This window comes from Acomys minous (genome assembly GCF_964271855.1).
Source record: "Acomys minous genome assembly, chromosome: 5".
In the NCBI taxonomy this organism is placed as follows: domain Eukaryota; kingdom Metazoa; phylum Chordata; class Mammalia; order Rodentia; family Muridae; genus Acomys; species Acomys minous.
The window spans coordinates 98,496,909-98,507,806 of NC_140494.1; the positions used below are offsets into that span (position 1 = coordinate 98,496,909).

Consider the following 10,898-nt stretch of genomic DNA (forward strand, 5'->3'; position numbering starts at 1 on the left):
AACAGAAAGACTCACATGGTATATACTCAGTTATAATTGGACACTAGCCCAAAAAGCATGTCCCATGAAAGTCTTCACTATCCCAGGAGGATAGATGTGAGGACATCCCCCTGGGACTCTAGGTAAGAGAAATATAGGAGCTATGGAAATAGAAGGATCTAGAAGGTCCTAGAAACCTATAAGAAGAACATCATGACAGGTGGATCAGGACCCAGGGGCATCTGTTCAAACTATTGCACTAACCAAGGACAATACAAGTAGTAAATATCGAACCCCTACTCTGATCTAGCCAATGGACAGGACATTCTCCACAGTTATGTGGAGAGTGGGGACTGACTCTGACATGAACTCTGGTGCCCCATATTTGACCACCTCCCCAAGATAAGAGTTGATAGCCTATGACCATATAGTGGGGGAGGAGGTCCCCCTCTGTCATAGACCTAGAGGAGAGGAATAGGGTGAAAGTGGGAGGGAGGGAGGAATGGGAGGATACCAGTGATGGGATAGCAATTGAGTTGTAATCTGAATAAATTAAATCAAAATAAAAATTTATCAAATGGTCTCCATAGATTCAGAGAGAATTACTGAAATAGGCATTATTTCAAAGGACTACCACATGTGCCCTTGCTGGAGTAGGTGTGGCCTCTTTGGAGGAACTGTGTTATAGGATGTGGGTTTTGGGGTTTCAGAAGCCCTAGCCAGGTCCAGTGTCATTTCTCTTTCTGCTGCCTGCTGATCCAGATGTAGAACTCTCAGCTCCCTCCCCAGCACCATGTCTGTCTGCATGCTGCCAGGCTTCCCACCATGGTGACAATGGACTAAACCTCTGAACTGCAAGCCAGCCCCAGTGAAAAATATTCCTTGATAGGAGTTGCCATGGTCTTGGTGTGTCTTCACAGCAATAGAAACCCTAAGACACCCAGCATGGCATTTCCATCCTTACAAGCTCTGCATCTCCTGCTGTAGAGACCATATTACTCTTGGGACTAGAAACCCTTAGCTACCTGTTAGGGTAAGGCGTGAACACAGGAAAAAGAATGGAGGGACAGAACCGACTTTCCAACAGTGTTGGTTGCTTTTTTTTTTTCTTAATGCTTATCTGCTTCTCCTGCCTTCACTTCTAGCTCTGGTATCAGACACCTAATAGTCCTTTATTTTTTTGTGAATTTTGTGGCACAACCTGTTTCTCAGACTGCCTCACTAGCAGTTTGTAATTCAGGTGTCCCTGTTCTGCTAAATAAATCTGGCTTCCAGCTTTCACATTCTCCGTGTTTGTTGTTCACTTCCTGTTGTCCTAACCAGGACAACATTTTAAAATAAAAACATTTCTGAAGGACAAAGAATTAGTTGCACATGCTTAATTTTCTATGTTAATCCACAAGTTTCTAAATAAAACAAAATCTGGTATTTTGATTTTCATTTAAATTAATCACTGTCTTACTAGAACTTAGAAACCATTATACTTTACAGAGTTTAGTGTTAAGAACTATTAATCCGGTTCACAGAATTGTTACCATATGACCGAAACTGCTGAAGAGACAGTAGCTGTTACAGAGACAGACACTGCCAGAAGCAGCTACTTGCCAGTTCTTGGTCTAAAAGGACAAAGAAAAGTTGGAATTACTAAAACTTGCTTAGGAAAGGGGCCTCCTGGAGCTGAAATTTGGACATCTGAGGATCCTGGTGGGTGGCTGTGTGTTGAAAACAGGGTACACGTGCTTCTGGACTGAGCTGCTGCTCCGGGGACAGGAAGAACTGCTGGTGATACTGTCAGGCATGGGGAGCAGCCAGGAAGCAGCCAGCAGGTGCACCTTCCTCCTGTGGCCTTGAAGTCTCCTCTTAGGGCCTTTTTCAACACAACCTGAAAGAGGTCCAACTGGCAAAGGGACACGCTGTGTGCAGAGAGCAGGCCCTGCATCACAGAGCCAGTTACAGAGCCTTGGAGCGAGAGGATGGCTTACTAACTGACTGGGTCCACCCCTTCGGATACTCAGGATTTTCATGTGGTTTTACCTTCCTACAAGCAAAGTTAATTCTTATGCCACCCCTGCCCTTCTACGGCCCCATCTCTCCCACTCCTGCCTCCATAAAAAAGGAGACACAAACCCCAGTGTCAATTGTACTCACATAGAAGACTGGAGTCTCACAATATATTTCTGGGCAATGTTGATGACAAGTCAGATCCAGTTGTAGCCCCATCTAATCATTTGGTTCTAAACATTATCTTTGGAACAGAGGAGATGTCTCAGCAAGGTACCAAGGAACCTCATACTGGGAGAGGAGAAAACCGAATCCTGCAAGTTGTCCTCTGACCTCCACTTAGCAGTGTGAGGCACACGCGCGCTCGCGCGCACACACACACACACACACACACACACACACACACACACACACACACACCAAAGCTTTTTAAAAAATGCTTGTCATAGTCACTTTTTTATTGCTGTGACAAAATGCCATGACCAAGGCTACTTAATTTGGGACTCACAGTTCCAGAGGGTTAGAGTCCATGACCATCACAGTGGGGGGCATGGGAACAGGCAGGCAGGCAATGGTGCTGGAGCAGTAGCTGAGAGCTCACATCTTGATACACAAGTGTGAGGCAGAGAGAGCTAGTTGGGAATAGTGTAGGCTTCCGAAGTCTCAAAGTGGCATACTTCTTCCAACTCCTCCTGGCTACAGCTGGCTTTCTTTGTTACAAGTGTGGCAACTTCATTCATAAGAGCAAAATAAGTGGGTTCTGGTCCATGACATTCATTTATGGAACATTAAAGAAATTTGCCAGACTGTACATGAAATGTATGACATAGTTTATCAACTACACAACAAAAGAGCTGTGGCTCAAATTTCCTTCTTTTCTGAGAGTGAGTTTTTTTTCTTTTCCTTTTTAAAAAGTCTGGTGCATGCCTTTAATCCCAGCACTCAGGAGGTAGAAGCAGTTGGATCTCCAAGTTTGAGGCCAGCTTGGCCTCTGGAGAGAGTTCTAGGACAGGCAGGGCTACATAGAGAAACCCTGTCTTGAAAAACCAAACCAAACCAAACCAAACCAAATCAAACCAAACCAAACCAAACCAAACCAAACCAAGAAAAGGTTTACTTTTATGTCTATGAATCTTTCTCTTGCTTGTGTGTATGTCCACCATGTTCATGCTTAGTGTTCACAGAAGCCAGAAGAGGCTGTCAGAGGCCTTCCAAGTGGAGGTACAGATGTGAGCTGCCATATGGGTGCGCAGAACCAACCCTCAGTCCTTTGCAAGAGCAGGAAGTTTTCTTGACCACTGAATACCTCAAGATTGTGTGTGTTTCATCTAGCTGAGGCTGGCCTTGAACTTACTACATTGCCAAAGATGACTTTGAACTCCTAATCCCCTGCCTTGGCCTCCCCAGCTCTGGATTCCAGGCACACCTCACTATACCTGGTTTGAGTTGGTGCTTTGTTGGTGAGGGAGCCTTAACACCATTTCCCATATGTTCACTAGATTTAGGTCTTCTTTTTCTGTTCTTGCATTTTGCCCAGTTTTCTATTTTTTCTTCGTATTGACTTGTAAGAATTCTTAGGGTTTTTTTCTTCCTAAAACATATTTGAAGTATATAGATAAGAATGGAAGTTATAACAATTCATGCTTTCACCACTCAACCTCATTGACTCTCAGCACCATTTCAGCCAATCAGGTTGTCCTCCAACTCACTTACAACTTGCCTTCCTCTGCCATTGTGAGTGCTGGAGTTGTAGGGCTATGTCACTGTTCCCAGTTTATCTCATTAATAGAAAAATAAATAAAATGGGTTAGAGAGGTAGCTCAACCTGTATGAGTGAATACTGCTCTTGCTGAAGGTCAAAGTTCCCAGCTCCCACATTGGGTTGTTCACAGCCTCCTCTGTTTCTAGACCCAGGAGACTCTGGTACATCTAGGCCCTGGAGGCATCTGCGCTTGTGCTCACATAACCCTCACCTGTGCATACAAAAAATTAAAAATAATAAAGCTTTTAAAAAGAGAAACAAAGTACTCCATATATGTTCTTCTGTGGCCTGCCCTGATGCTGCTTCCTCTTGTTCTGCTTCTACCATAATCAGTCCCACAGGCTTAGCATTCACTCTTCCCATGCAGTCTTTATACTGGGTAGGAGTTTGTATTTTGTACCCTAGTTCTTTGTTAATTTTATGCAGTTAGAATTGAAAATATCTCTTCTCATTCTGTTGTTGTTGTTGTTGTGTGTGGCTTTTTTTTGTTTTACCTTGCTTATGGTGTTTTCCTTTTTTAACATATGAAAGTCAAATTTTAACATGATCACATTGAATTTGTGATTTTTCCTGCTTCACTCTTGCCTCTCTTCTCTGTGCTCATTTTGTGAATGTATGTTTCACCTTTTAGGTGATGTCTATGTTGCCTAGAGGACAAGTCCTGATTTAACGTATCTCCTTCAATCCAGTGTCTCCCAGTTGGTAGATCCAGGTGGGCCATGGCTGGCCATGTTTCTCTGCATGTTCAGATCCAGCTGCTTTGTTCAGCCAATAGCTCATATCTTTTTCCTTTTTCCTTTTCCTTCTTATCTTCAGCTTTCTATTCTATTTCTTTGCATCAGATTTACAGCACAGGAGTCTTCAGTCTGTTATAAATTACTGAAAATGATTAAAGTGAAGTCAAAGTCCAAAGATTTTTAGCTTTATTTCACTATGTTTTTGATATAATCATTAAACAAACAGATATAGTATGCTTCTTTTGTCCCCACTTCCTGCTCAGTCAGTTTTATCCTAAATCTTGCTCTCCCTTGGAACTACATGACATTTTTAGTAATACAGGGGTTTTCCACCTTTGGCCTGGATAGTTTTTTGGCGTGGTGGTACATCTACCTACAGATATTTATAACCCTCTCCCTCCCTGCCTCCCTGTTACAACACTGAATGTCTCCAGACATTGACAGATGTCTCCTGAGGTAGAAAATTACCCATTTGAGGCCGACTGTCTTAGTTCATTTTCTCGTTTTAGAACATCTGATGTGGACTAATAAAGGAGTGAATTTAGCTTGCAGCTCTGGGGGCTGTCATCAAGTAGCACAAGGACAGAAGGAGAACTCTACCTTCATAGACTTGCCAGTTCTAAGTTCCCAAAGATTTGATGTCCCAGTACTAGGATCCAGGCCATAAGGGTTTCAGTGGATCAATAGGGGTTGGGTGCAATTCAGTCCACAGCAGAATGGCCATGACAGTTTAGGACCTTCTCCTGTTCATCGCTGAGTCATAGAGACACTGACTGACTACGCTCCATAAAACATTATGAAAGAATAGGGCCCTCCAGGGTACTCTAGGGTTTATTTATAGGAAAAGATCAATGACCATAATGACAACTCCTTTTGTTTAGGTACACTGACAGTAAGATTTAATGAAAAAGAAATGCTAACAAAGCTTGAACTTTATCTTTCTACAAAGCACACTTTTGTGTGTTCATCTTAGCTAGGGTTTTATCACTGTGAAGAGGCCCCATGGCCATGGCAACTCTTGTAAGGGAAAAACATTTAACTGAGGCTGGCTTCCAGTTCAGAGGTTTAGTCTATTGTCATCATGGTGGCGTGCAGACAGACGTGGTGCTGGAGAGGAAGCTGTGAATTCTACATCCCGATCAGCAGGCAGCGGGAAGAAACACTGGGCCTGCCTTGGGCTTCTGAAACCACAAAGCTCACCTCCAGTGGCACAGAGGTTTCTTTGTTTTTGTGTTTTTCATGATAAGGTTTCTCTGTGTAACCCTGGCTGTCTTGGATCTTGTTTTGTAGAGCAGGATGGCCTTGAACTCACAGAGATCCACCTGCCCTGCCTCCCGAGTGCTGGGATTAATGGTGTATGCCACAGCCACCACCACCACCAAAGCCCACTCCTCAGCTACTATCCTTAGTGAAATGAGTCATTGAGATTTAAACCAGAAGGACACTTAATATCATTGGGAGTTGTTGGGGTGGGTTTATGGGCAATTTGTGTGCAAATTTGACTGGGTTAAGGAATGCCCAGCCAGCTTATCCAAACATATTTACGAGTGTTTCTAGAAGTGAGCAGTATTTAAATCAGTACACTAAGGAGGGTAGGTCTCCCCTCACCAGGGGAACTCAACAGAGTGGAAATGCAAAGGAAGAGTGTATTCTCTTTTTGGGAGCTGGGGTAACTCATCTTCTTTTGGCCTTAGATACCATACCTCTTGGGCTCAGACCGCTTGACCTCCAAGACTCACACCACAGGTTCCTTCCCATTTCCTGGCCTTTGCCCTTGGACTGAGAACAAGACTTTTGGCATCTGGTGCTCCTGAGCCTTTCAGATTCAGATTCAATTACATGACTGGGTTTCCTCATTCTTCTCCTTACTGATGGCATATCATTCTGGGCCTCCATAATTTAATCGTGTGTGTGTGTGTGTGTGTGTGTGTGTGTGTGTGTGTGTGTGTGTGTGTGAAGCTTTTTCTTTTCCTTTGGAAAATTCTAAGTCAGAGTAGGAACAGAGAGATGAGATAAATATTACAGCTAAGGGCTTTATTGAAATTTGGATCCAATTCTTGAAAATCTTAGGAAAAAAAAGATGGTCTAGCTTTTAGCACATAGAGTTGACTGCAGTCAAATACATAGAAATGTCACTAATCTTAAAGATAGCTTTATTAGCACCAGTGCTGGAGAGATGTCACAACAGTTAAGAGCACTTGCTGCTCTTGAAGAGGACACAGGTTCCATTCCCAGCATTTACATGGCAGCTTACAACTATCTATAATTCCAGTTCCAGGGTATCTGATGTCCTTTTTGACATCCAAAGACATCAGGCACATATATGGCACACATATGTACACGCAGGCAAACTACTCATACATACACAATGAAAATGAATCTCAGAAGTCATTTAAAATAATTACTACCTTCAAAAGAGAGAAAAACCCGAGTTGTAAATAGCCTCCTGGCCTCTGAAAACAGGAAGCGGGTTGAGAAACTCACTGACTTTTGCAAATGCCAGGTGCAGAGGACATGCCAGGTGCAGAGGACATGCCAGGTGCAGAGGACATGCCAGGTGCAGAGGACATGCCAGGTGTGTTCATGAAGCATTATTCCATCTTTCACCGTACATAGAATCCTGATTACTCAGCAGAATTTCACCATTGTCATTGTTATAGTTGCCTTTTTTTAATTCAAAGGTTTCTACATCCGGAAAAGATACACCTGGACCTGGTAGAGATCATTAGCTCCTAGACGTCAAAGATTTGATGGAACTTTTGTGGGGTTAGGATCGCGACTGAATATTTTACATGTGTGGAGGATGTAAGTATAACCAAGAGAGCAGATTATTTAACAGTAGGCTAAATTGGTCCCCACCACTCCCTACCCTAAACTAGCATAAAGTACCCTAAAGGACAGAATCCTTTGCTATGACTGCAAATAGGCAAAGGGTTGTCCTTTGGACTTTAGATTTGGCCAAATGATTTTCTTCTGTCAACCGGATGAAGTACAAAAACTTGGAATATCTGCCTGTCATTCTTCCTGCTTTTGCTTCTGTGGCCATCATGGGAAGGGTGTGTTTGGGGTCGTGTCTTTCAGCAGAGGCACTGCTGGTGACTCTGAGATTACACGGTGTGCCTCGATGTTGAAGTTTTTGCAGTGCTTCCCAAGAGCGATGATGGGAATTAGGATCAATGTGCTCCCATGGAAGTGGTGAGAGATGTTCAGCTCCTGGGTATACTTTACAGGTAGAGCATATATTTGAATCTGGAGATGTAGGGCTTGGGAAAAAAATGGAAGAATGGAGTGTCCATTTGCAGTGTACATTATATTAGTAAGTGATCATGTGTCTGAATTCACAAAGAAGCTGGCACTGGAAGCTGGTTTGTCCCACCCTCCATCTGTGGACGTATGTCTTCAAAGTGTCCGTCAGGATGAGAGGTTAGAGAGACACAGCCTGATGTGAGTAGCCAGCTCTGCCACCTGAGGCCATGGTGCAGTTCCAGCCTGTGCTGCCTGCTGAGGGCCATGTCTGGGTTCATGACTATCCAGAAGCATGGGCCTGTCTTCATTCCCATGGCTCATATTACCACCAAAGGCCATGCAGACCTCCCTGGTCAGGGCCGCTGCCTGGGACCATGTTAAGATGTCCAAGGGCGGGGTAGAGCTGGCCCTGCCCCTCACTGGTTGTAGCACTGGGAGAGCTGGCCCATCTCTCATCTGCTGTGAGGTGGGGTGGTTGCAGGAGAGCTGCTGCCCCTTTGCCCCTTACCACCTGCACCTTTGGCAGGCTGGGGAGCTACCCTGTCCCCCAAGGGTCATTTGTGTAGGAGAGCTGTCCCTACCCCTTACCAGCTGCAGCACTTGGAGAGCAGGCCCTTGAGCCTTGCTAGAGAAGCACAGTAGAACTGTCCCTGGGTGTGGGAGTGCCTGTGGGCTGGCCCGGAGGTCAGGAGAGCAGGAGAGTTGGTCCTGTCCCTTGCTGGCTTTGGTACTTATTTAAGTTAACAGGGTGGGGAGGTAGGGAGGTGGGGGCTGTCGGGCGGGGGGAGAGTGGAGGATGGGGTGGGTGGGGGTGGGGTGGGGTCAGAGCTGGAGAGCTTGCCCTGGTCCCTGGGGGTGTGGGTGCAGGAGAGCTGGTGGGCTGACAGACTCAGCTACTACCAGGCCCACCCCAACATCTACTCCATCTATAAACTGCTGGAGCTTGTGAAGGGGCCAGTGCTGCAGATCCACAGCTGCAGGATCTCCATGGTACAGGGCAACAGCAGGATATTGAGAGGCATCCTGGTGAGGATCTTGTCTTGATGGTATAGCAGAAGCCAGAGGCCTGAACCAGACTAGTATGACTCACTGCAAGTAGAGATGTGCGGACCAAAGTGTATCCTGTGTGACATACCATTATGTACTGCAGTTTCCACAGAGAGAGGTGTTTTTACTGTTTTCTTTTTTGTTTTAAGAAATTTAATTTTAAAAATGTTCTTTTGTTGGGGAGGATACAAGGGCGGAGGTCAGATGGAAAGGGATGGGAAGATGAGTGGGACTGGGGGTGCATGATGTTAAATTCACAAAGTATCAATAAAAGGTTAAAAGTGTCCTTCAAACTGGATGTGGTAGTACATGTCTTTAATCCCAGCAGTTCAGAGGCAGGCAGATCTCTGTGAGTTCAGGGCCATCTAAAGCTACATAGTGAGACACCCCTCCCAAACACACACACACACCACACACACACACACACACACACACACACACACACACACACACACACACCAAAAAACCCATAAATGTTTACCTCCTTGGCCTCTTGTCTGAGCATAGGCTGCCCCATCACTCTGTGACAAGGAGAGAAGAGAACCTCAAAACAGCCCAGGAACAAAACTTTCTCTTGGTGCCAGCTAGATAGAAGGTAAAGCATCTCCAACAGATGTCACTACTATTTATTGTTTGTCCCACCATGTAAAGAGAATCACACCCACAGACAGGGAACTCCAACAAACCTCAGCTTCTCTGGTGGGTTTCTGCGATAGTGTGAATGCCCAATTTGATGATGCCATCTACATATGTTGCTATTTGTTCTTTTATTTGGAAGCCTCACTAGAGGGGGCTCTGCTTTTTTCCCCCCAAGACAGGGATTCTCTGTATAATAGCCTTGGCTGACCTAGACTCGATTTATAGACCAGGCTGGCCGCAAACGGAGAGATCTGCCTTCCTCTGACTCCCTGAGGGTTGGGATTAAAGGCATGCACCTTCCCCCCACCCCACCCCTAGGAATACTGCTTTTTACCAGGGCTCTAGCTGGCTACCTCAGTGGGGCTTTACCAGTTGATTTTTGCTGAATCTATCTATCTATCTATCTATCTATCTATCTATCTATCTATCTCCTATCCTATTCATTACTTTATTTTAGGCATACTATATATGTAATAAACTCACTCACTCAAATGGGAAAGTATGGCTATCATAGGTCATTAATTCTCTAGGCCACACAGAACACTCTTTTCTGAGGCGAGAAACACCAAGAGAACTGCAGTTGGGGTGGGGGAAGGTGGAGATCAGTATCAGAAGTTGTTGGGTGATTTCATTTTGAGAAGCCAGTAGATACCCCAGTAGAAATATTAAGTAGGCATCTGGCTATACAAGGTTAGGGCTGGAGGAAAGCAAGGCCTAGCAATCATGTGAAATGGGTTATAAAGTCATGAGAATGGATGACAGGGGCAGGTGAATATTAACGAGGAGTCTAGTGATTGGGTGTAGAGGGCCCTCAGTGTCTCGTGCTTGCAGCTGACTAGTAATCAGCAAGAGACTTTCAAGCAGGGCTACATACTCAAGCCTTGTCCCAAGACAAAACAAAACCCGGAAGCTGCGTATTTGAAGCAGCAATATTCACTGCTAATCCAGCACATGAATGGTGGTCAATACATTTTCTTTCTTGCTTGCTTTTCTTTCTTTCTTTTCTTTTCTTTTTTTTTCTTTTCTAGACAGGGAGAGATGGATCAGCAGTTAAGTGCACTAACTGCTCTTCCAGGGTCCTGAGTTCAATAACCAGCAACCACATGGTGGCTCACAACCATCTATCCTGGGATCTGATGTCCTCTTCTGGCATGCAGGCATACATGTAGGCAGAACACTGTATAAACAAACAAATAAATCTTAAAAAAGAGAGCGAGACAGGGCTTCTCTTTATAGCCTTGGCTGTCCTGGACTCGAACTCACAGTGCTCTGCCTGCCTCTGACTCCCTGAGTGCTGAGATTAAAGGGCTGTGCCACCGCGCCTGGTTTGTTCACAATACATTTTCAATGAATGATTGCTTGTTATAACAAGAGAATGCCAGTGGGTGCAATTTACAGGAAGCAGAGTCTTTACTTATCTTTACAATAACCCGAACTATTTAAAAAAACCTTAGGGCTCAGTATATAGTTCACTCAGGATCCTGGGG

The 10,898-nt window shown here is 44.7% G+C and overlaps 1 protein-coding gene across 1 annotated transcript in view; it reads left to right on the plus strand.

The window, feature by feature from the left end:
- LOC311597609 (uncharacterized protein) overlaps positions 1 to 10,898 on the plus strand; it is a 39,408-nt gene that overhangs the window by 22,959 nt on the left and 5,551 nt on the right. The gene's annotated exons all lie outside the window — the stretch shown is intronic.